Source organism: Mus musculus, chromosome 2, assembly GCF_000001635.26.
Source record: "Mus musculus strain C57BL/6J chromosome 2, GRCm38.p6 C57BL/6J".
NCBI lineage: Eukaryota > Metazoa > Chordata > Mammalia > Rodentia > Muridae > Mus > Mus musculus.
The window spans coordinates 20,388,702-20,414,127 of NC_000068.7; the positions used below are offsets into that span (position 1 = coordinate 20,388,702).

At 42.5% G+C, this 25,426-nt stretch overlaps 1 protein-coding gene across 10 annotated transcripts in view; it reads left to right on the forward strand.

The window, feature by feature from the left end:
- Etl4 (enhancer trap locus 4) overlaps positions 1-25,426 on the forward strand; it is a 900,329-nt gene that overhangs the window by 478,495 nt on the left and 396,408 nt on the right. The window lies entirely within an intron of this gene.

The following is a 25,426-nucleotide window of genomic DNA, read 5'->3' on the forward strand; positions in this document are numbered from 1 at the left end:
CCGCTCCACTCCTCTGGCAGGAAGAGCACTCACTCTTCTTCACTCTGCCAGACAACAGCCAGGTCCTCCTGACTGTTCCGTACCCCGGGCACTCCAGGGTCTCCCTCGGAATGTCTTCCAAGGGTGCAGCCTGTGGGGGAAATAGACCGTCGTCTTCCCACAGCCACTAGGGTCCTTACGGTCCGCAGTGGCAGCTGCCAGAATACAGAATACCAGAACTAGTAACACAGGTAGGGCTCAAACCCACAATCTCAGAACTGAAAAACTAAGACACAAATTCAGCAGTGCCACACTTAGACACTTAGACAACAGACAACATAACAAGACTCACACAAACAAACGCACCTCCAAGGGGTCCTTCGGGGTTCCTGGGTGTCACGCAGATCTCGGTGGGACCTCCAAATGAAAGAACTCAGTGGGGAAACCCCCACTCTGCTCCCGATTCGGCGTGCACCCAAGAATCACGAATAGAACACAACACCTTGATGTAACAACAAGAGGTTTTTTAATGGCGGAGCTCCGGGTCGAAACGTATCTCACATAACAGGAGACAGTGGATTCGACCACGAGGCTTGGAAGCTAGGGGTTTTTATAGAAAAGGAGTGGGGCTGGGGGAGGAATTGGCGCGGTTTCACATGATTGGTCCATTTAAACATCAGCAGCCTGTAACATTTAACTTAGGTCAGAGGGGTGGGAGCTAGGGAGGCGATGGGCTTGCCCGGGCATGTCCTGGTCTGTTCTGCTATGTTCTCAGCCCCAGGTTTCAAAGCTCAGAAACAACTCTTTGGGCTATTTAACATACGTTACATGAATTACAGTTTTATTTCCTTTCACCATCTCTTTTTTCACTTTTCAACCCTCTGCCTCCCTAGAGAGAGGCTACTTGGTTGCTGGGTTCTAGTAGATTAGAAACTTTTCTGAGCACACCTGTCAACTTTCCAATTAGATAACCTTTCCTTCTCTGGATGACCACACCACAATGGATCACAGTTCTCTCTTTGAGTCCCTCCTAAATAACATTGGTGGCGTTGACTTAGAAAGCATTTTGACTGGGATGAATTGTGCCAGTCCACAGTGGATCCCAGGGCCAAAAAGGATGCTTTACCCAAAGAAGTGTGAGTCAGAGCCAAAATCAAGGAGCAGTAGTTTTCCCCCCATTACTTTTAAAATGTATTCACTTTACATCCCAATAACTGCTCCCCTTCCTGGATCCCCCACAGTCTCTTCTCCATCTCCTCTCCTCTTCTTCTCTTAGGTGGGGAGGCCATCTTGGGAATTACCTCACCCTGGCACATCAAGTCTCTAGAGGACTAGGTACATCCTCTCCCACTGAGGCCAGACAAGGTGGCTCAGTTAGGGGAATGAGATTCACAGGCAGGCAACAGAGTCAGGGACAGCCGCAGCTTTCTAATCACATACCTGCTACCTAGCATTCTTAGCCCTGTTCTCTAGAAGGACCTCCTCCAAAGGGCAGCAATCCATATGGCAGCCTTATCATATGTAACATCACTGAGAGAGTCAAGCCAAAGCTCATTAAAACATCAGTCGTCTCAAAGACTATTTCAGTACTCACAGCCCATGCGCTCTGCCTACAGAATCCTTTCCTCTTTCTGTCAGACTTAAGACCTTCTCAAAGCCCTTTCTGAACCTGAAAAAAATTATGTTTCTGACTTAAACCCCCTAGTGTTTCCATGTATACTAAGAAGAAATTGCTATAACATATTCTTCTGTACAGAGCCATTCCATGAAGCACTTACTGATTCCTACACATTTTTAGAATATTACATCTGAAATCCCATAGCTAAGTGCATTATTATCTGTCCTGGAACAAATTGCTCTGCAAGGTGTCAGTATGAGGCTTTATGGAACCTGAATGACTGGCTAGAGTCATTTTGGAGATTTTCCTGAAAGTCTTAAAACCATACATAACTTCCTAAATAAGATGCCCAGCAGCTTACGGCCTCATCATTGTGGTTAACAAAAACAGAAAATTTATTTTGTGACGCTACTTTCATAACTTTTTTTTAATATACAGGGAAAACATATAGTCTGTTTTATACATTAGTGAGTCAGAGGAATTCACAAATGTCTCTAATTATTAGGGATCAATGTCAAAATTGCTACCAAGAAAACATGTTTATGTTTTAAAGCTAATTAAAAATACCCCAAATATTCAATGTTAAGGAAATTTTCATGACTGTGTCACTGGCCACCATGTCTTATATACTCAGGGTCTATGGCCTGGAGACTCTTGGGGCTCCAAGTGGTTAGTGCCATGTGAGATCAACATTGACCATCACAAGGGTGTTTTTGTAGGAAATGAGACAAAGCATACTTCTGGGATTAAAAATTAACAAACAGCTAAATGGGCAGTTTTACTGTTTTTCCTTAGCAAATGCCTCCCCATTACTGAACAAGCGAAACCACCATGTACATATTATTGTGAGGCAGATGGTGGGGTCAAGGAGTCTGAAAGGGCTGAGGAAATGTGCTGTCCCTGAAAAAGCCAAATGAAAGTGAGGTGTGGCCCACTGACATACAGGAGCTGCTTCCTTACAAAAGCCAGTGTTCTGTCCTCAGACACTGTCAATCCTGTGCCCCCCCCCACTTCCTGTTCTTTCCAGCATGTTCAGCCTTCCCCCCCCCCCCCGTCTCCATTTTCCCTCCCACCATCATTCAGCACACCTAAGCATTCCTAAACCTTACAGCTCCCTCCAGCTGGAGCTTGTCTTACAAATCAGCTGAGCTATTCTGCTTCATTCACTGGTATCCTCTGCAGCCCCATCTGCCCCTTTAACCCTCTTCTGCTCCTGTTTCTACCATATCACCTCACCAAACAACTACAGTCATCATGATGCTAATGATCGCATAGGGAAACATGTCTCCCAACCATCCCACCCCCAGAAGAAAGGACCTCAATCCACCTGCAAATCCTCTAATAGCTCCCTTCATGGTCAACAAACATAGCTAATAGCCAACTTGACCATCAGTGAACAAATGGTGGTATGAGCACACAATGAAATTCTATTCAGTCACAAAAGGCAACGAGCTGTTGACTTATGCAATAGCAAGAATGATTTTCAAATATAGTTTTTTGAAGTGGAAAAGCCCAATCTAAAATGTTTTACACACACACACACACACACACACACACACATATTTCAAACCCAGGACAAGTGACACTAAGGTACCTATTTAACATATCAAAATGCCCATTTAGCATATCTAAGTGGACCTGGCCTCCAGGTACCCTCAGCATCCCAAACTCCCTATCTGTTACAGGGTATGACTGGCATACCTCACCCTCTACCCTGAACTCTCCAGTCCGGAGGCTGGACTGCCCTTCCCCAGAGGCCCTTCCTTATATATTCCAGACATTTTGGTTAGCTACTCTTTGTGTCCCTCTCTCTGCCTCTCTCTCTCTCTCTCTCTCTCTCTCTCTCTCTCTCTGCCCCCCCCCCAGTCTGTGCCCTTCTCTGCCTCATTTGCTCCTATTGTACTGACCTCCTGGCTACTGTACTGGGCTCCCCTCTCTCCCTCCCCTCCCTGTCTCCCCACATGGTTCAGGGTCACAACCACTGAGTATGCCTCTGGCTATGCTCTCTCACACATCTATAATAAACTTTCTGCTCCACCATATCTAGGAGCAGTCATGTCCTTTCCTTTCCTTTCCTTTTTTTTTTTTTCATTCAATATACTGTATGATTTAAGTTATAACATTCTCGGGGGGTGGGGAGGGGGCCTCAGCTATGGAAAATATATCATCAGTTTCCAGGATTGGAGGAGAAAGATAGAACTGCAGAAGGTTAACATGGAGGAATCCGGGCAATAGAGTATACTTGCAAACACGTGATTTTTGTCAGAACCTAGAGTATTCTGTAGTGAAAAGTGAACATACTTAGTATATAATGTCTTCAAAGCATTGGCCAGAGGCCTGGGAGTCAAAGCACATTGCTAGAGTACTTACCTAGCATGTAAATTGGGGTTATCCAATTACAAACTAAGAATAAAACAGGATGTGAGAAGACATCAGAGTCATCTAACTAAGTATCAACTAAGAAAAGTTTTAGCAAATGTGCTGGCTAGTTTTATATCAGACTGAAACAAGTTAAAGTCACTTGAGAGGAGGGAACTTCAGTTGAGAACATGCCTTCATAAGATTGCCCTATAAGCAAGCCTGCAGAGCATTTTCTTACTGGTGATTGATGGAAGAGGGCCCAGCCCATGGCAGGTGGTGCCATCCCTGGGCTGGTGGTCCTGGGATATATAAGAAAGCAGACAGAGCAAGCCATCAGGAGCAAACTAGTAAGCATTGGCCAGGGGTCTTGGTGTCAAGGTACATTGCTAGAGTACTTACCTAGCATGTAAAGCCTTGGGGTCAACCCTAAGCATTACAAAATGATGCTGTATCAGTTCCTGCCTGCAGGTTCCTATCCTGCCTGAGTTCCCGCTTCCTTGCTTTGGATGATGAACTGTTCTATGGAACTGTGAGTAAAATAAAGCTTTCCCTTCCCTAATTTCTTTCAGTCGTGATGTGTTATCACAACAATAGAGGCCCTAACTACGACAACAAAGAATTGTAATAACCACCAATGAGTCAATAATCCTCGGCTTGCCTTCCTGCACTCAATACAGGGACCGCTGAACTCACCCATCCTGCCCTGCTTAGCATAGATTCTTCCCTTAGCTTTATCAGTACCATATTGTCCTTTCCTCCTCCTTCTCTGGCATGGCTTGCCCAGACTCATCTGCAAGCTCTTTCTTGCCATTCCATGTTGATGTTCCCTGAGGCTCCAGCCCAGGCCACAGCCACTGTCTTCCTTCTCCAGCCCCATGGTTGCAGATACCAAATGGGTAAAATAATGCCATGTTTATGTCTCACACTGCTATGATTGCAGGACTCAAATCTGACACACCACACAGCAGACCAACTAACTTGTGACAACTAGCCTGTAGCAAGGTGACTTTACCAAAAAAGCCAACCCAATGCAAAATCCACCTTTCCAGGAAATAATTTAAGGGGGTTTAGATACACAAAACTGGCTTTCCCCAGAATAACTGGTGTTGTCTCACAGCAGGCACGCCTTGGGTATTTGACCTGAATCTCTTGGTTGAGAGATGTGTTTCAGTTTTACAGAGCTCAAAAACAAAAGACCTTATTTCTTGGCACTGGTTAGTTTGCCCATGTGAAGTTATATATTACACAATGGACAGGCTGCAGATAGCAGCTCTCAGAGCCTTCTCAGTGATTTCCAAACTCCTGGTAATGAAATAAAACTGCTTTAAAACTTGTCTTTGCTGTGCTCTTGTAGAGATTCCTGCTTTGGACTCCAACATCCTAAACTACTCCAAATTTCAGTCCCTTTTCTTCCCATCACTTTCTGAGGTACAAAGCAGTCTCCCCTATTGTTTGTGATGAAGACTTGGTCATCCCAATGCCCCTGTGTACCCCCTCCCTCTGCCTCTCTTCTGGGGAAGACTAGTAAATCTCCTTCTCTCTTGAATCTGGGTCTCTTGTCTTTTTCTGGTCATGTCAAGGGCACTGTCACAGTCACCATGGCTCTTATCTGCACAGCTCTCCCATTTTGCTCACCCAGTGACCTTTACTTCACCCCTTCTGTATTTTGCAACACAATAGATTATTGCATTCCTCTGCTTCAAACCTGCTGTGATTCCCCACTGCTTCTATAATAAACCCCAAATTCTTTAACCCTTCCTACTAGGTTTGCCACAGTCTGGCCCATCTCTACCTTCCTGCCTTTGACCTCCCTGTGAATTCAGAGGTCTTTCCCAGACCATGTTCCTCATGGATGCTGCCCCTTCATCCACATAGTACTGCTTTTTTTTTTTAAAGGAAAAAACAATATCAAGAGCAAACCCCAGATATTAAGTTTGTTTCACTTGGAGAGAGAGAGAGAGAGAGAGAGAGAGAGAGAGAGAGAGAGAGAGAGAGAGAGAGAGAGAGAAAACATGTATGAACTTCAACATCAAGAAATCTATTAAAACATAGGGATTATAATGTTATAATCTTTACAGATTAAACCTGGTATAAAAAGCAGTAAGGCTTGCATTAAAATAGTAACACAAGAATAGAGAAGAGAATATTCCAGAATTTGATGGCTAATTATACTTGAGAAGGATGCAGGGGGGGTGAATATTCTGAAATTAGAGTCTCGTCTTTTTTTTTTTTTTTTAATAATTAGAAGTAATAAAAGGAGATCCGAGCTTCAAGGGGAGCTAATGATGCCGGGTTAACAAAATCACCACAGGATGCTGAGGCTCTCCGAGATGTCCAAATGCTGTAAAGACAGGCAGTTGTCCTTCACAGATTTCTCGCATACCTTTTCTAAATCAGGGCCATCTGCAAGAACTCAGTGAAACTGTGACTCCTATAGCTCATTTGCTCTGCAGTTGGTCTCCTTGTCTTCAGGCAGAATTGTGCTGAGGTCAGATGTACATTCCGTATGCAGCCCTGGCCATACGGCATTGGAGGGGTACCCAGAGACGACTTCAGAAACTGCCTGGAACTGGCAGCTACAATCCCCCGTCCCTTAGAAGTAGCACACCTTCCCCTGTTTGCATTCATTCCATCCAATGGACTCTGGTCTTTGACAAGGTGAGCTAAAAGGGGGGCCAATTAATCCTCAGACAATAAGGCCAGGTTGTTTGAGTATGCAAGTTGTGTAAGATGTGGGCCTGGCACACTTAGGTTTTGGGGGTAAGAGAAGAGAACAGATGCCATTATAAGTGGCAGGGCTCCTGTGGCAACAGCTTAAGAATGCTCCACACGGTGAACAGGAAGAGGGATTAAGAATCTCATCCAAGAGAGCTGGAGGATGGCCCAACAGCTAAGAGTGCAGACTACTCGTACAAAGGACAGGGTGGTTCCCTTCACTAATGTCAGGTAGCTCCCAACTGCCTATGCCTCCAGCTCCGGGGGATCTGCTCTCTGTCCTCCTTGGGTACCTGCATACAGACACACGGGAGTACACAGAAATAAAAATAACCAGCACATTGAGGGGCCACGACTGCTTGTCATAAACTGGAAGGAGAAATAAAGTGTGGTTTAGATTATAAAGTATAGGAATGAAGAATGTTAGAAACACAGAACTGAGGTTTATGTGGACATACAGTGATAGAACACGTTCCTCACATGCACAAGTCCCTCCGTTTGATCCTCAGGACCATGGCGACCACCACCATCACCACCACCATAGACCACCACCATCACACCAGCCAAAGGGAAGACACCACAGCTATTGAATACCAGAAGCCACTAAGGCTCTAGATGGGCTGTTTCTGGTCTGTAAATAGAAAACTGTCTGTCCTGCTTTATCTACACAGACAAGAGGCTGGCTTTAAAGCCTGGACTACACAGCAGGACCTATTCTGGACCCTTTCCAGCCACTGCAGGAGCATGGTAGTTTCTCCAGGCTCTGAGAGCATTCACAGTTGGCTTTAATGGGTGCTCCGTGGGGGTCACCATCTTTACCAAAACCCATATTCCTCGACTATGGAAAAGATAACTAACTGTAATTCTCACCTGGGAAAGAAAGAAGGATGGTGAACGTCAGAGAAGAAGGAAGGCAAGGGAGAAAAACAATTTTCTAACAGAGGTTCATGACTTTGCCAGGCCCATGTTAGACAGGGCTCCAAGGCAGACTGCGCCCAACTTGTAGCTCACACTTAGCATTAAGGAAAAACCAGTATCAAAAGCAACTCTGGGAGGCTCCCTCTAACACACTCCAGAGGCTTACCATGGGTTACACAAGTCTATCTGCTGCTTCCAGGAAGATGGTCTTGTGTTATCCCTTGGAGGAGGATGGCTTAGCACTTCCACCTTCTTTGTCTGCCCACAAAGGGAGACTTAATTTGGTTTCCCTGTGCTTTGCTGGACATTGCATGCTACCTGACAAGGGTGTGCCAGCAAGTGCTGCCGATCCCTGAGCGCTTTGGGCAGCCCTTTCATTCATCTTCCTGCTCTCCCTCTCCTAGTTAACCCTAGTTAGCTGCTTTCAACCTGCGTACATCTTTGTTTCTAATGTCTGTGATCTTCACACCCTTTAGGAGTTTCCTCACCATGAAGCACGGGTCTGAGACTGTCATTATGAATGGTTATGTCAGTAGCAAGCCCAGTGTTGTTATTCCACACAGTCAAAAACATCTTAAAAGAACAGGCTGCACATCTGTTTCACTGATGAAGAGGAAAGGGTGCCCTTGCCTTTGAAGGCCCGGTGGGAATAGATGCTAGTAGTGCCCAGCTCCTAATGCTTAGTGCTGGCTGTGGGGCCATGATACACTCGGGTGTAATTATTCCAAACAGATGAAGACAAAATCAACGTAACCAGCCAGTTCCTGAATCACAACACTCAACTCTATCTGCTGAGCCCCTAACCTTCCCTAGAAGTGGGGCGAGTTTCTTCTGGATAGTTATGTAAGACAGGCACTTAAGACACAAAGTGAATTTTGCTTTTAGCAAGGCTGTCATTTCACTCTGTGTGCTGGCCCAGTTTAGAGAGCTGCCTTCGAGGCAAGAACTAGTAATTCTTCCTTTTGCATTTTTGCAAGGACATCGGTTCTCATAAGACCGAATCCAGTTCCAGCAGTAATGGAATCTATTATTTATATCTAAATTATTCAGTGTATTTTGTTTCTGTCTCAGTTTGGGGAACATTGCTTTATTGTGTTACCATTATTCATAATATTAGCCAAAAATGAAAAATTAAAAAGCTCGGCAATATAGTCTAGTTATTAAATGGTTTTTAGATATAGGTGAAGGTTGGGTTCAAGCAACCTGGGATTGGATGCTTAGAACCAAAAGCAACACAGACACTTGGCTGAATTTTATCCCTGACAAGAAATGTTCGTGTTTCTTTTTCTTTCAATTAAGAAATATTTATTATTATTGTGTCTGTATGCAAAGTGGAAGGTAGGCATGCATGCCATGTGGTGGTCAAAGGATAGCTCTGTGCAGTTGATTCTTCCTTTCCATCCCTTTGTGGGCTCTGGAGATTGACCTCAGATCACTAAGCTTCTCCAGCAAGCACCTCTACCCCTGGAGCCACCTCTCAGGTCCTGACTACCATTTTAATAAAAGTAATACTATGTGTGGCTGGTGCGTCAACAAACTAAAATAAAGACATATAATTCGTCCCAGTAAACTCAATGGCAATAATAGTCAAGGGTAGAATACAGGGCTGGGTTGGTGAGAGCAGAGCCTCTGAGTTAGCACTCATTGTGCAGAACACCAGCTGTGGGGGCCCCAAGAAGCTTGGGAAGAGTGGCCTGTACAGCCTTGCGAATAGTAGGCGCACTTTTAGTTTTGAATGAGTGAGTTTATTAAGCAAGCCAAACTAAAATAGTAAATAATAAGGGATGAGTGGATAGGTGGTTGTATGTGTGTTTGTATGCATGCATACATGCATGGTTAGAGTGATAACGAAATATCATCAAATTAGGTGCTCAAAAAATGCAGCAAGAATTCACTGGATATGCTCAATTGAGGCAGGAAGCAGTATCCCCACGGGGGAAGCTCTCGAGGAAAAGAATAAATAACACCAGGAAGGTAATAGCATTGAGTTAGAGGCTTACAAATGTCTATCAGATGCCATATGGGGAAGCCCTATGATGGCCGACAGCTGGAGTTACTGTACCCATGTGGAAGAGAATGTCCCCTCTGGGGAGAGTTCCACATAAAAGTACAAATAGCAGTAGACACAAGCTCCAGATCCTGTCTGACAATGTCATTCCTGTGAGCTTGCCTAGGGAAGCTGAGGCAGGCAGCAGGGCTGATAGCTTTCGCTCCATGGATGAACTTCCAGCAGGTGAGCCATTGACTTCTCTTTCTCCACTGAAGACACTTGTGTATAAAGGAATTAGCAAAAGTAACGTCTCTTGGAAATACTTCACCTTTTGCCTGTTCAGAAGGACACAATGTTTTCGCTCTTGGGCTGTTTTGCTATTCTCTTCTCTCTGTATCACACCTGGGAACAGCACATGCCTTAAGGGAAAACCTTAAAGGACACTTTGAGAAAAACATGTCTGGGTCTGAATGGGGGAGCGGGGGGGGGGGGGGGGGGGTGGCCGCCGAACCCACTTCAACAGCAGCTTTTCAGTGAGCTCAAATAGGCATGAAAATTTACCAGTATAATCTACAAGAGGGCACCTGGCATTGGCCTAAGTATATGGGTTCTTTTTTATCTAATAGTTATTACTGGGGTTTTGTAATATGTTGATAAATTATTCATTAAATTATTAGCAAGTTTAAATAATGTAAATTAAAAATTTTAAATCAGCTCTAAGGTGTTTGTGCCTGCTTAGAAAATATCCAGGACACCACCCCTGCTTATGAAGTTCTTTCCGCAGCTGAATGCTTAAGTCAAGAATTTGAAAGTGACTTTTTTAAAAGTTTGCGAGTTTCATATGTTCGCACTTTGCTTCTACACTTGGGGTTACAACCCTTGGGGTTGATTAGTGGTTAACTTGAAAGCTATCCTCTTCAAAACATTCGGAAGAAGTTTAGTGATTCAAATATACTTGTCCAAATACATATGGCTCTGTCACCGCCAGATCGTTTTGTCTAGAATCATAATGCATGCTTAGCCTAGAATTTTCCCTTGTAAATCACTTATGCTGAGTTTTTCATTACAATTTTCTGTTTGTATATTAAATGTTTCTTTAGCCATGGGTTTTTATCATGGATTTTGACTTCTTGGCATCAAATATGTTGAATCTAAGAAAGGGCGAACCAGAAATAATAGTGTGATGGTGTGTTTACATGTCTGTCTGTGCCTGTGTGAGGGTGTGTGTTCTAAGACCTCTGATTTCTCCCTCTTAGGGTGTCCAAACACTGCTGCAAAGTCCAGATGAAGCAGAGTCCAGAACAGGCAGGATGGCAGTTCAGCTAAGGAGTGGGGGTGGGGTAAGGGTTGGAGTGGGGAGACAGAGAAGGCCTTCTCCGAGGATCTTCCATGAAATAGCTCTCTGAGACAAACTTACCTTGTGCATATAATTTTATTTAGGGTGGGTTTGTATGCATGCACTTTATTTGGGGTGACCCAAGGACTATACAGTTTGGGGGAAGGGGGTGAGAATATCCAGGGTGGGCAAAGGTCATTGGGTGAAGGCTAAGGCTATTGAGATGCCTCATACTAGCATGGGGAGCAGTCCATGAATCTTAGGTGCCAGACTATATGACATTCCTCAGGTGTGGGGTTCAGGATCAGCCAGAGAAGAGGAAGCCCTGCTGACAAAGGGAGTCCACCATTTTGCACCAAGCTCAGGGCTGTCCCGTAAAGTCAGACTTAGCAAGAGAGCAACAAGGGTGGATGCCATGTTTACCAAAGCATTCATGTGGAGGTCAGAGGCCAATCACAGGCCTGGGTCCTTCCTTTCCACCTTGTTTGAGATCAGACCTTCGCTTTTATTGTTCACCAATGCTTACTCCAGAGTAGCTGGCTCTTGGGTTTCTAAGATCATCCTGTCTCCACCTTTCCATCTTGCCACGGGAGCACGGCGATTTCAGGTGCTCATATCTTTGTCCAGCTTATATGTGTTCTGGGGATTCAAACTTGGATCCATACACTTGCACAGCTTGCATTTTACCAGTGAACCATCTCCTTAGCCCATGAAAATACTAGAAATCACTGGCATTTTATAAGAGCCAGCTTTATGGCATGTAAATTATGTAGCAATAAGAACTTGACCCAATACAAATTAGAATGGAAAAGGTAAACCTGTCATTTTACATGACTTGTGCTAAACCTGGAAGCACTTTGAGGGGAAAGGGGTCCTAGAACCAGGAACAAAAGGAAATGTCATGGGGCCTAAAAAGATAAACAGGAAAATTAGATGCTTTCTTGTATCCCAGCCAAGAACAACTAAAAGTTGAGATTTAAAACAAGATTCTAACTACCTGTGGTGGTTTGAATGAGGAATGTCTCCTGTTGGCTCAGGAATTTGGCTGCTTGATTCTTGGTTCACGGTGATGTTTGAGAAGGTTCTGCTACATTGCTGCCATGCTGGAGGAATTAGGTCACTGGAGGTAGACTTTGAGTGTTTATAGCCTTGTCTAGTTTGCAATTAAAGATGTAGTCTCTCTGCCACGTGCTGCCAAGTGAATCTGTGACATGGTTGTTACTGATTTCCCTTATGCAGATTTACAGTGAAAACCAGCTCGTGAGGCAGAAACAAAGTATAAAAGGTACAGTTTAGAGAGGGCTAAAAAAGAACTGGGAAGCTTAACATTACAGGCAAGTCATGTGCTGAAAGAGACACTGTAATAGTTAAAAAGACGCATGCCGTTAAGCACTGGGCTAACTGGCAAGTGTGCCCTCAGGAAAAGACCCAAGCAGCTGAGCCCTCAACTTGTGAAAGACAAAGGCCTAAGGAGTTTTCTGTTCCCCAAGACAACAAATGGGTGAGCACTGAGCCTTAGGGACAAATTTTATTGAGTTTATGTAAGCGGGTGATGGGTCCCAACTCTCTTGCTTGAGGCTGGTAGGTCAGTTGCTCTCTTGGCACCTGAGGACTGACTGTTGCTGAAGATGTTCAGAGAGTTCCCTTGTCCCTGTGAAAGAGGCCTAAAGTAGTCTAGCCTGTGAATTTTTATATTAATTTTTAAAAATTGTGTATGTGGTGGAGTGGTAGAAGCATGGGTACTGTGCACAGTACCCATGGGTGCTGGGAACTGAACTTGGGTCCTCTATGAAAGCACTATGCACTCAAAGCCTCTGCGTCATCTTCAGCCCTAGCCTGTGGCGTAAGTTTTAGTGCTTTGGGGAGGCCAAACCCACAAAATTTTGAGATCTGTCTTTCAAAAGAATTTATGGGAACTATTAATAACCTCTGTAATTAAACGATAAAACCATGACAATTTAAATTACTTGACATTCCTTTCATGGTATAATAAACTTTTACAATTATGTGACCAGACAGAAAAAGATAGAGCGACTGAGGTATATGTATGCATGTCTTCACCAATAACATTTTTTCTGTAAGCATGTTGGCCATTGTCCTTTCTGTGGACCAAAAAATAATAATAGTGATGATAACAAAACCTATTTCGTAAATATTTTTTGTCTTAAATTTTTTACCCAACACAAATAGATTATATGTCCTTATTGAGATGTGTTATGAAAAACATTTCATTAGCAAATGTGAAGTACTGCCAAGCAGCAAACTAGCATACCTTTTAAATGCTCACCGTGCCAGGAATGGTTCTGCAATATAAATGTGAATATTCACGTGGCATGGGGAAATGCTTAGGTTGGAGCAATGCAGATTCCCTCCCACCCCCCCAGCCCCTCGCTCTGTGAAGAGATTGAGAATGAGGTGGTCTCTTGGGTAACTACCCAAATCTAATTTAGAATTATTTCAGATATGACATATTTTAGTAGTGATTTCTGAACGAGTTCTTACAACTTAAATATTCTAATTCTATCCACAGTGGGCTTGGCACTCATTTTCAATGGCACATTAACACATGCCAGGAATAATGTGTTGTGCAGTTTGTTTATACTGATAGTTACTTTTGATATTCACTGATTAGTACAAAATACCATTCTTGTGTGTTATGAGAACATCAACTTTCTTGTTGTCTCATTACCCGACGGAAGTTACATATGAGCTAATACACAGCTCCCTGTATGAGTCCCACCAAAATGGCTATGGGCAAACCACCTGATTGTGTAAGGCTTAATTGTTGGAATAAACAGGAAGCAGTAATTTAAATGTTGGGATTTTGTGGCAAGATACGCACAATGAAAACCAATAAAATAATTTTGATGGGATAGCCTCTTATCTAGTGGCGTGTAGCAATCCACCTCTGTACGCATAAAAAAGATTTCTACCCCACGGCTGTATTTTGTAGTGTTGCTTTAGGTATTCATGTTTTGGAGAAAAATAACTGGTCCTTCAGATTTAAGGAACCAGATCTTATTGAACTAGCAAAAAAAGGAACGAAAATAGCTTAAATCACTTTTTGATTTGTGAAACATAAAATGGCCTGTCAGGGATGAGTGGGCGTGCTGGTTTCAATGACTTTGCCTGACTTTTCTCTTCTGTGCAGACACATGTCCTTCACTGAGAATATTAAGGAAATGTCTGTGGTAGAAAAGAAACAGAGGGGTGTGTTCATGGAACAGATTTTTATGTTCGGAGGTTTTTCAAAAAGATATTTGACTTGAGCTAATTAAGGGTATTTTCCTGTAAAATAAAATCAAGCACTAGAAAAATAAAATGTCACATCTGTGCGACACTAGTGTGAGTAACCGAGAACAGCTGAAGAGAAACAAACTGGAGCTGCCCTTACTTGGTCAGGGATGAGGAGGTGTGGCCTACTCAGAGGAAGCGACACACTGAGGTGGGCTCTGTGGTTTCAGAAGGTCAAGCCAAACCCAATGTCGCTCTCGGTCTGACACTTGTGAATCTGGTTTAGAACTCTCGGATGCTCATGTCTGAGCCCACACACATCCCACACAATACTGAACTAAACATCCAGAACTGTAGCAAGCCCCAGTTAAAAGCTTTCTTTTATGAGATCTGCCACGGTTATGGTGTCTCTCCACAGCAATAGAACACTGACTAAGATACTTTAAAAAAAGAAAAGAAAAGTTTCCCCCTATATAGCTCAGACTTACATTGAACTCATAGCAATCCTCCTGTCTCAGCTTCCAAAGTACTAAAATTATAGCTGTCCTTTTAGGAAATGAGCTGAACATATGGAAATGTTCAAATTCCAGAAGCAAAGAGGCTTTTGCAAAACCACCTTCTCCCTCCTCATGCAAAGAGTCGCCCCGCTGTAGCTCCAGGCACGTGATCACCGTTCCTAACATACAGCCATAGAATCATGTGGGCCCTCTCTGCATTAGGCATGTGCAGGACGCAAGGAAGATGAGGCTGCATCCTCAGAATCTACCTCACATGGGTGAAACTAAAGCATTTCAAAGGCAGCAGTGTGGCGGTCCCTGTCACTGATGGAGTTGGCACAGGTCCCTTCTCTGCAAAACCTCCCATCTGCCTCAAACATTCTGTCCCCTGGAGACCCACGTCAGCACCTCCAACACCCATCCCTCTGTTTGACCTCGTACCCTCTCAGGCTTGCATTCTCAGCAACAGAGCTAGAGAGGTCCCTTTAGAGAAGCACACTGGGCACATGTTCCTTAGCTTAGACTCGTGCCCTGCTCTTGGAAGATGCCCAAACCTGTCTCTTTCTAGAGAACAGCACATATTATCAAGTCTACCCATCACTTACCATCTCCTACTTGCCCATGAAGCCACACCAGAGGATCCCCTGCTTTAGAGAATGCACCCCATCGCTTCCTTCCTTTGCCCTTGAACCAAGCCCTCGGAGCTCACTGAATATCCAGCTCTGTCTCAGCTTCCAGTGTCGATCTGAAATGCTTCAGGAGTGATCATGTTCCAATGCCTCGTAGCACTTGGCTTATTTCTTCCAGGGACTTCTCGCAATCAAAATGCATGTCTATATTGGTCTTTACTGACCAAGAGTTTGGAGGTTTCGCCTATCTAATTAAGTCTTTTACACCAGATTCAGAACAGTGCCTGGCTCATTAGTAGCAACTCAAGAAATACTGACGAACTGGCCTACTATGTGGAGTGAAGAAGCTACGCTCATGGGCTCCTGCAAATCAAGTCAGGGCTCATCATTGGGAATTACACTTGAAAACTAAGCATTGTTTAGATAGCTGTGCAGTTTGGGGAAATTTAAGCATAGAATTCAAAGCAAGCAGATCAAGCAAATCAGCTCTTTTGGGAAAATGCAGGCTGTCCTTGGGGTGAAAAGGCCAAGCAGACACTATGCAGCAGAACAGATGACCTCGTGCTTGCTTTCCAGTTGTTCTGGGGCTGGATTCTTCCTCTCTTCAGACTGTGTGTTCTCAGAGCCAGATCATCATTCACAGACAGCTGTAACCCTGCCTTTCTAGCAGCCCCAGTTGTACCAGGATGGCTCCCTGCTTCCTCTCTGAGCTCTGTAGGCATTAAGGGGCCATGTACTAACAAAACAGCTAGACTTCTGGTTTGTCATTCAGCCTGATTTCCAGGCCAGGGTGCAGGTCACCCATATTCCTCAGGGTTGCCCACAGGCAAGACCCCAAGCTTTAAAATGGGGAGAATTCAGTGGTGAGTTAGGGTAATTTTGTAATCTTTCCATGATTACAGAAAGCAGGTACCCAGTGTCCTTACTTTAATTACAGGTCTTTATCGCCAACTCTGAGGTCCCTTCCATGTTCATATCCTGATTTGTACTGAGCCGTGCTGGTCCTCCATTGACTCCTCTATGGTGGTTCTCAAGAGCTCAGCCCTGTTATACTGGCTCCCCTTCTGGGTATCTGGATTCTTCCTTTGATAGCCCATATCACCCCATGTTCTGATAGGTACTGTTTCCTGAGAGCTTGGGTTTCCCCAATGCAAGCCCCCCAAAAGACTTCTTGTCACATTTAACCTGAGAATAGCAGAAAACGATTCCAGACTCACCGCTGCCCTTCAACAGGAACTAAACCACACTTCTGACAAAATAGCTCAAAAAAAAAAAAAAAAAAAAGTCAAATAATTCAGTAGTTTTCTAATGCCTCTCTGACATATAAAGGAGAAATCTTGGAGAAAATATTGGGGCTTTGTGGGTCATGTTGTCTCTGTTGTAACAAGACAACTATACTATTGTAGCATAAAATGAAGCTAACAAGGGGCTGGAGAGATGCCTCAGTGGTTAAGAGCACTGACTGTTCTTCTAGAGGTCCTGCATTTAATTCCCATTAACCACATGGTGACTCACGACCATCTGTAATGGGAATCACCCTCTTCTGGTGTGTGTGTGTGTCAAGACACAACACTTATAAAATAAATAAATACTTTTTAAAAATCAGCTAAACATAATACAAAAGCAATAGGCATATATGTCTTCTAATAAAACTTTATAAATGTAGGCAGTGAGCCTCATGAAGTCTAGAATCATCGTTTGTGAAAGTATGGTATAGCACATTCTTCTAAGCAATTGCTTTTGCATGTGTCAGGGTGTGTGTGTGTGTGTGTGTGTGTGTGTGTGTGTGTGTGTGTGGATGTTCACATGTGTGTAGATACATGTGTCTGCCTGTTTGTTGGGAATAGGCCTGAGGTTAATGTCTAACATCTTCCTATCAGTCATTATACATTCCTTATACATTGAGACAGATCTCTCTCTCTTTCTCTCTCTCTCCCTCTCTCTCTCTCTGCATTTGGAGGTCACTGCTTCAGCTGGTATGACTAGTTACTTTGGTTTATTGAATTCTCTTTCTGCTTTGAGAGCAGGGAGATCTCAAGTAGGCACCACACATTACTTGCTGAGCCGTCTTCTCTGCCTTTCCAGACAATCTTTACTCAGGATATAAAGGTTTCCATAGAACTCATGATGGAGACAGGTTTCTACACACAGCATGCACCCTTCATCCCACCCATCTGCCTCGTTCATTACTCTATCATTCAGCTTGACTTCAGAAAACTAGATGCCACAATAAAAAATTACTCCACTAAAACACTGACCAGAAAAGAAAGGTCATTTGATACTGATATCTGTTTTTAAATGCTTTTTCAAAATTGTTTATTTGTGTGTGCTTAAATGTGCTCACTGGAGGTCAAAGGATAGCCTGGTGTTGTTTGAGAGTCACCATGTTTGCCACTGCATTGCATACTCCAGCAGGCTTGCCCAAGAACTTTCCTGGGATTCAGTCTCTCCATGCCATATCACTGTAGGAATGTAAGGCTTATGAATACATGCCACCATATCTGCATTTTTCATGATTTCTGCGATCTGAGTTCAGATCATAAAGCTTGCAAGGCAAGCCCTGCTACTCACTCAGCCATCTTGGCAGCCCATGATGCTTATTTCTGGAGGCCCAGTTAACACAGTTTGCAGAATGGAAGGTGGGTGCGGATGTCAGGGTTAGGTTAGGGTAACTGAAATTAATACATGGTTGATGGTATTTTAGGAGGATTGTTATATTATGAAGGGAAGACATCCTGTGAGGGAACTAGTACCCTCATACTTGGTAGTGGGGAAGGAAAAAAGCAAAAATAATGGTTTGAAAGGTAACTTTTGGGGTTGTTTCTCAATCTAACAAGCACCACTTCGTAGGCAGGACTCTATAACTAAGAGAAGGCGTTCCATTCTTGCTTCTCATTAGACAATAATCTAGACCAACATTGTCTTCAGAAAGTATTTTAAAATGAGCTGCGTTTAGAGTATACTTTCATAGGGAGAAATAAAACCTGGGTGACATTTAGAATGATTTCAACATGTGTGTACCTGGACGTTGTATCAAGAAAGAACTCTGAGAAGGAGGGGAAGAGGAGAGGAAGGGAGTAGTCTACCAGCAAAAAGGCCTTTATATAGGTTCATCTGGTCCTAGTACGGAGATGAAATTGAAACCGGAATAATGACAAGCAGGGTCCTCAGAGAGTGTTGACCTGCTCCCTGCTCACAGTCATCAGTGTTGGGGTGGGGGAGTCAGATGACAAGACTCATTTTCTTTCATGACACAGCACATGTGGGCTCACTCCTGAGTTTAGAAAGAGCTTCACAAGTCTGCTCCACACTCCCTGAATGTGTGTCTCGGTGGGGAGTCCTCGGCAGGAAATCCTCCATCTGTTTGCCTTTAGTAGAGCAACTTCTGAGGATGAGCTCATTTCTCTCCGAACATCCTTGTGTTGCTGGAAGACATTGTGGTTGAGGGAGAGAAATGTCACCAGGATAACAAGAGGACACTTCAAATGCAGACAACTGGGACAGTTACACTTTACAATCTGAGTTTGAGACAGGGCTTATTCCTCCTTTGTGGTTTACATTCTGATTTGGGCCTTTTCATTTTTCTATTTCTCTCCACCCCATTTTAAGAACCTTCTCCTCTCTCTCTCTCTCTCTCTCTCTCTCTCTCTCTCTCTCTCTCCCTCTCTCTCTCTCTCTCCCCCTCTCTCTCTCTCTCTCTTTTAGCTGCTTCTGCTTCCTAATAGTTTGGATGTTTGGAGAAGTAGATACAAAAGGAAGATTTCTGAAATATCTGTCCTGTGGATTTCTAGTATATTCCTCGAAGTTCAAAGGATTAAAGCTAGCTTAGCCTTTCTTTATAAATAAAAGAACCTAATTTGAAATTCAAGATTACTTTAAAATTACCACTGCAAGTAAGTACTTTGTTTTTCTCTGTTTCTTCCTTTAAGCCTTTAATAGGAAGCATCTTTTGCATGCTGTAATTTCAGTGACGCTATCGGTTCAACTCTAAATATAAGTAAAACTATTTGCCAGCCTATAAATTAATTACAAGATCGGATGCAGAATTTTCTGCAGTTGGTACCATTTTATAGGTAATGTGTAGAGGCATGCTTATGTTTTCATGTCAGGAATTATTTAATTTCATTAACGTTGCAAGCGAATATCTCTTGGCTCATTTCTCTAGTAGTATAAACCATATTTTAAGTTAGAAAGCAGGGGAACTCCTGAAGACTATGTTGTTGACCTATCAAGCAGATCCAATGGTTGACATTTCTGGAAGACTTAGGCGGATTTGCTGAAGAAGAGGTAAATCTGGAGAGTGAAGCCTGGACATTTGTGAACCCCTCCTCAAAATGCTGTGCAATCACTTGGCAGATGCTGGAGGAAATCACTCTAGCCTGTAACCAGCAGCAGGGAGCTGAGACCTTAAAAGATTTCAGCCGTTCTCACCTTTCTGTGGTTACAGTATAAGTTGAAGAGGTAGCATTAGGGAGGAAGTTTAAGACTCCAAGGCTAGAGCTGTGACTGTCATCTAGCTGGATGTGGCTAAGTGGTGTGTAGATCACGGTGGGATCTAGAAGTGTCTGAGGCATCCTGTTTCCTCCCAGACTCCTGTCTTCTATCATCCACCCCCACCCCAGTGTCACTCAGGGAAGAAGATGGCTGCTTGTACTGGCTGGGGGACAGCTGGGCAGAGGGTGGGCTGTCTTTTTTTTTTTCTACTTCTCATGTCTTTCATTCTACCACCAAGCATTCATGGACAGCCCATTGGTACACAAACCAGGTTTAGAAGGAAGCATTTTAAAGCAGAAAAGGCATGATGGTGGAAGCATACTTCCGTATTATTCTTCTTTCCATCCTCTGCTAGCATTTGGGTATCCTCTGCCCCCACTCCCACAAGAATAATTTCCTATTCTTCCTCTTTCCTCAGAGCCAAATGCTCACAAAACCAGCCTGGTTACTATTGACGCCCTTTAACTAGAGATCATTATTTGCTGGACCATCTGCTATTTCTACTCAGTAGAGTGCACTGTTCCATTTCTACAACTACCCTTTAAATCTCTCCCTCAGTGGTGCATAGCTGCTCAATATGATCCTAAGTCAAAGGCCTGCTGTGACCAACAGGAATCTTTGGTTCACTTTTGTGAGCATTACTGTCAATGGTATAATCATGGATGGCCACAAACCCACACTGAGAGGAGGGAACAGTTGTGTGCGAGCCATGAGAAATGAAACAGAGTGATTGTGCCCTTTGCCATGCAGTTGCTACTTTCAGAAGAATTACCTATGGTTAAGGGTTTGTGCTGGATTTTATGAGGCATAGTGATGGCCAGCAATGTTCTTTATGGATGTCAGGTGCATATCTACTGTAACAGTATTGGCGGAAGGTTGGGTGGGGTTGTAGCTTCATTGTACCACAGTTGGCTAGCATTAGACAGGCAGGAGATGAGGAAATGATGACATCATTAAGCAATTATTGACTGCCATCGATTTTCATGTACAAAACTGATATTTAATAGTGGTTGTGGCATTTTTCTTCTGTCACTCAGTCATTATGGAGATAATGGAGGCAGCCTCCTTTACCTATTTCAACAGATGAGGAAAGAACTATCTTAGAACATTCCCACTGACTACCATCCTGCATTCTTTCTGCATTTGGCACCATGATTTCTGTCTTTCGGTCTAAACACGAAGGTCGCATACTATCCTTTATAGTCTGTCATAAAATATAGCTAAGAGCAGGTATCAGACAGGGAAGGGGTGGGGGTGGGGAAATGAAGACTTCAGCAGTGAGGTGTTCGCCTCATGTGTTGGAAGTGGGTTTCAGTCATCTCAGACCTACGTGGGTATTTATGGAAAGTATGGCTTCACCCCATGCCATGTGTTTCTGTGCTTCATTTTCTGCAGGTTTCTGTGGATAATTAGCCCTTTTTGGCTAACAGCACCATAATTCTTGGAAGAATACAGCACATTAGTGAACAAATGTGTTTAGTTGTTTGTGTTGGGCCAGGTTTTCATTATGAGCAAACAAGACGTTTAGAGGATGGGAATGAAGTCTTTCAAATTCATGAAGAGGGATTCGGATTTTCATGTTTTTCTGTCATAAAATATACTAAGGGAGTTTTACTATAACACCACTTATATAAATATCATTGATACATGACAAATAAATGATGAGAAAGAATTCGTGAAAAAATAGAATCAGCTAGTGTGTGAACGAAGGAGTAAATTTGCAGACTTGAGGCTGGAACTCATTGGGCATTCGGTGACAGAGGTGACAGCCTTCTGAGTTTTTGCATTGCTCCTGATCTGGGTTTGCCACTTTGATTTCCCTTTGCCAATTCAAAGATGATGTATTGACTTGCCATTGCTTTTCAGATAGCCAATCATTACATCTGAGGACAAATTTATTACCATAGAGTGAAATACAAACGTGGCAGATGACCTCCAAGGAGACAGAAGAGATAACTTCAGAAATACCATCCTTTTTCCACTTTAGATCCATCAATATTTAAAACCAGTTTGCTTTAGGGTTTCGTCTCTCCCGCCCTTACTTTATACAGGACGATCCTGAAGCCGGTGTAGTAAACGGATTTACATCTCAGTACCTGGCTGCAGAACCAAAGTGAGAACAAGGATGTTTTTACTCTCTTGGTTTTTAATGTTTTAGAAATATTACTGTTTGGTATAGCATTGGAAATGTAAATGAGCTAAATACCTAATAAAAAATGGAAAAAAAAAAGAAAAATTACTGTTCTGGCAGTAATTTTTAAAATGAAGATGGATGTGTCCCATAATCACATCAATCACATTACTCTTTTATCTTCTGATAAAATATATTTTAATGCATCTGAAGTCATATCATAGTTACCTACAAGCCAACTACCAAGGTTAAATACGCTTATCTTCCCACTTTTAGCTCATATCACTTACAAATTAAGATGAAGCTCATTAAGGACTCAGCTAAAGCTCTCCTCTTTGCCCACTCTCCTAACAAATTTATTGTCCGGGCATAGCTGACCATGTATGTATGTGTTAGATGCTCCAGGGGATATCTATCTGTAGTTAGAATATTGTTTTGTGCTCACGTTTTAAAATACATAAAGTATCATTCATATCATTCTGTAACTTTTAAAACTCAGCATTATTTCAGGCATGAACCACGTTAGTGCATTTGGTGTCAACTTGTTTATTATAACAGCAGGATAATATCATGTCGTGCAAATAACTCAAGGTTGATTTATTCATTTCCTACTGAGAGGACTTTGGACTTACTGTTTTGGTATGGAGCTATGCTGTGGAGATCTGTATATGTATCATTTTAGGTTTATGGTGAAATTTTCGTTGTTGTGCTTTGTTTAGGGGTGGGGTCTCACGTAGCACAGGCTGCCCTCAAACTTGCTATGTAGAGAAGAATGACTTCAAGTACCTGATCTCCTGCTTCCACCTCCTGAGCGCTGAGACTACACGTGCACACTTCCATGCTTGTATGGTGAGGATAATTCAAATGTAGGAGTTCATGTACGGTGGGCAGACACTGTGCCAACTGGCCTACATCCTCACCTCCAGGCTCCAAAACCTCTTGAGAGAATCACTGGAGTTATCCCTGAGATAGAGCGATTGGTTGGCTTTAGAGAATGTGCTTCTTCACCCGAGAGACACTGTTCTATGTAGCAAGGTTTGTCCAGCTAGTGACAAGGCTGAACAGTAACTCCAAAACCTAATCGCAGATAAGAATCACCCAGGATACACAAAAGCATCCCTGTTGCTCACACCTGCCCCTAGACCTAGTATTACTGGGGACTGGACCTGAGAACTGTGTTAGTTTTAAGTTCCTCAGGTAGTTCTAATACATCATTGATTTATCATTTCCCCTCCTAAGTCTTCTCCAACACTGGGTGTTGTCAGACACTCTTTTCACTGATCTCATAGATATAAGGTGTTTCTGATCACTAATAAATGTAATATTCTAAAGTGCTATTACACATCTTAAGCCTTAAAAGTTATATATTACAGGTAATAAAAGGCCCACAAAAGGGGATAAAGAAGATTACAAAGCTAAGTATGTGGGAGGTAAAAACATAAGGATTGGAAATTCAAGGTTAGCTTTGGGCTAGATGAAACCATGTTTGAAAAATTATATAATTTGTATTCTGTTTTACTAGTTTTTAATTGTGTAGGTATTGTTTGTAGGTATTTTTAATATTCTAGAAATTAATTTTGAAGGCATATAATTTCTAGATATCTATCCCCAATGAATTGGATCTTTTCAGTTTATTTGTGATGCTCTTTATCACAAGGAAGTTTAAATGTTTGCAAGAAAAAAAAATCAATGTTTTCTTTTATGGCATGTGATCCAAGAAATATTAATACATATGTGCTAGATGTGATTTAATTACTTTTCTGCATTTTTTTTTGATCAATGAGATATTTTAACCCATCCTGTAATTCACATTTCTGGATTATGTGATGCATCTATACTTGTTCATATGAATACTCAATTGCTCCAGTACAGTTCCTTCCCTAGTCTACCCTATTTTCAACCATGCTTTCTCCTTATTGCTTTGTAATGTGTGTAGATTATTGAATATTTTACCTAAGTAATCTCATTGTATAGATAATGTGAGTTCTGTTCATTCTTTTGTAATATTTGTGTTTTTCTATTTTCTCATATTTTTATGATTAAACCTCTTAGCCAACATTAGGTAGCAGTAGTATCTTATTCCAGGTCTTATATAATGTGTCCCTGACTTTCCAAGACTAGGATCAGGGGTTTATTATTTGATATAATTTACCCTGTTAAGAAAGTCCCCTTCCTGTTCATTAGAATGTTTTATCAAGGAGCTAGTTTTGAATCTTGTCACACTCCTTCTTCTCATTATTGAGATGGATGGTCTATTGATGGATTCATCAGTGATTCATGTTAATACAATTTCAGAAGTGAAACCATTCTCCTCTGAGATAATGCTCCCTTGATTGCAGTTTTTAAAACATACTCATTCTAAATTTGGCTTGCTGGCATCTTCCTTAGACTTGTTATATTCATAAATGAAACTGGCGTGTAATTTTTCTTGCTCACTTTGATCATTTCTCTTACCTCATGAAAATGAGCTGGGAAATATAATTGGCTCATTCTGCTCTCTGGAACAGTTTCTACAGTTAGATTTTCCTTCACTCTGAAAGCTGAGTAAACTTCCCGGGACGCTCCAGGTCTAGTTAGTTTGTGTGTCCGTGAAGAGATTCCGGCCAGTGATTGCATTTTTCAGCTCAAGCTTTTTATTCCTGCTTGAATAGTTGTAATTATGTTTGCAGTGAACCAATCGTTTTGCCTGGATTTCTCAGGCATAAAGCTTTTCTTTCATAGTCACCTTTTAAAAATCTTCCTCATCCATAGCTGTCGCCTCTCCTCATCCACGTATCCATCACCCCCTCTTCTCTCTAAAGTCAGCCTTACAAGAACTTTACCAGTTTTTATCACGCGTTAAAAGACTTTGGTTTTCTAGAACTGTCTATGGATAGCAGATACCCTCAACAGTTGATTAGGCCTGCGGTTGATGGTGTCCTTCTAGACCAGCAGGTGTTTTTTCGTAGACATTTAAGACACGCCACACATTCCTGCCCCTTGTTGTGCCTTTGAGGACTGTACCAGTGCCTGTTGTTTCTGAGTTTTCACCTCATATCTTGGTTGCTTTTCAGAGCACTTTTTCTTCATGCCTCCACTGTAATGAGGTCTTTGTGGATCTGTCTCTTCTTACCTCTGAGGAGTTATATAACTAAGCAGCTCTGGGGAATATCCAGGCATTTATCTCTATATAGTTCCACTTCAAAGTCCTATCATTGTTCAGAAATTTCATTAGACATTAATTTTTGTTCATTTTCTTCTCTCACTTTACCTCCTCCTCTGTGTGTGTATTTATGTATATGTATGTATATTTGTGTGTATGTGTCTGTATGTGTGTATATGTTTCTATGTATATGTGTTTATATGTGTATGTATGTGTGTCTGTGTGTGTTTGTGTATATATATGTGTATATGTTTGTGTTTTCATATATGTGTATGTGTTTAGGTATGTGTATGTGTGTTTATGTGTATATGTATGTCTGTGTGTGTCTGTGTGCCTATGTGCATATATGGTTGTGTCTGTGTCTGTGCATGTGTGTGTGTGT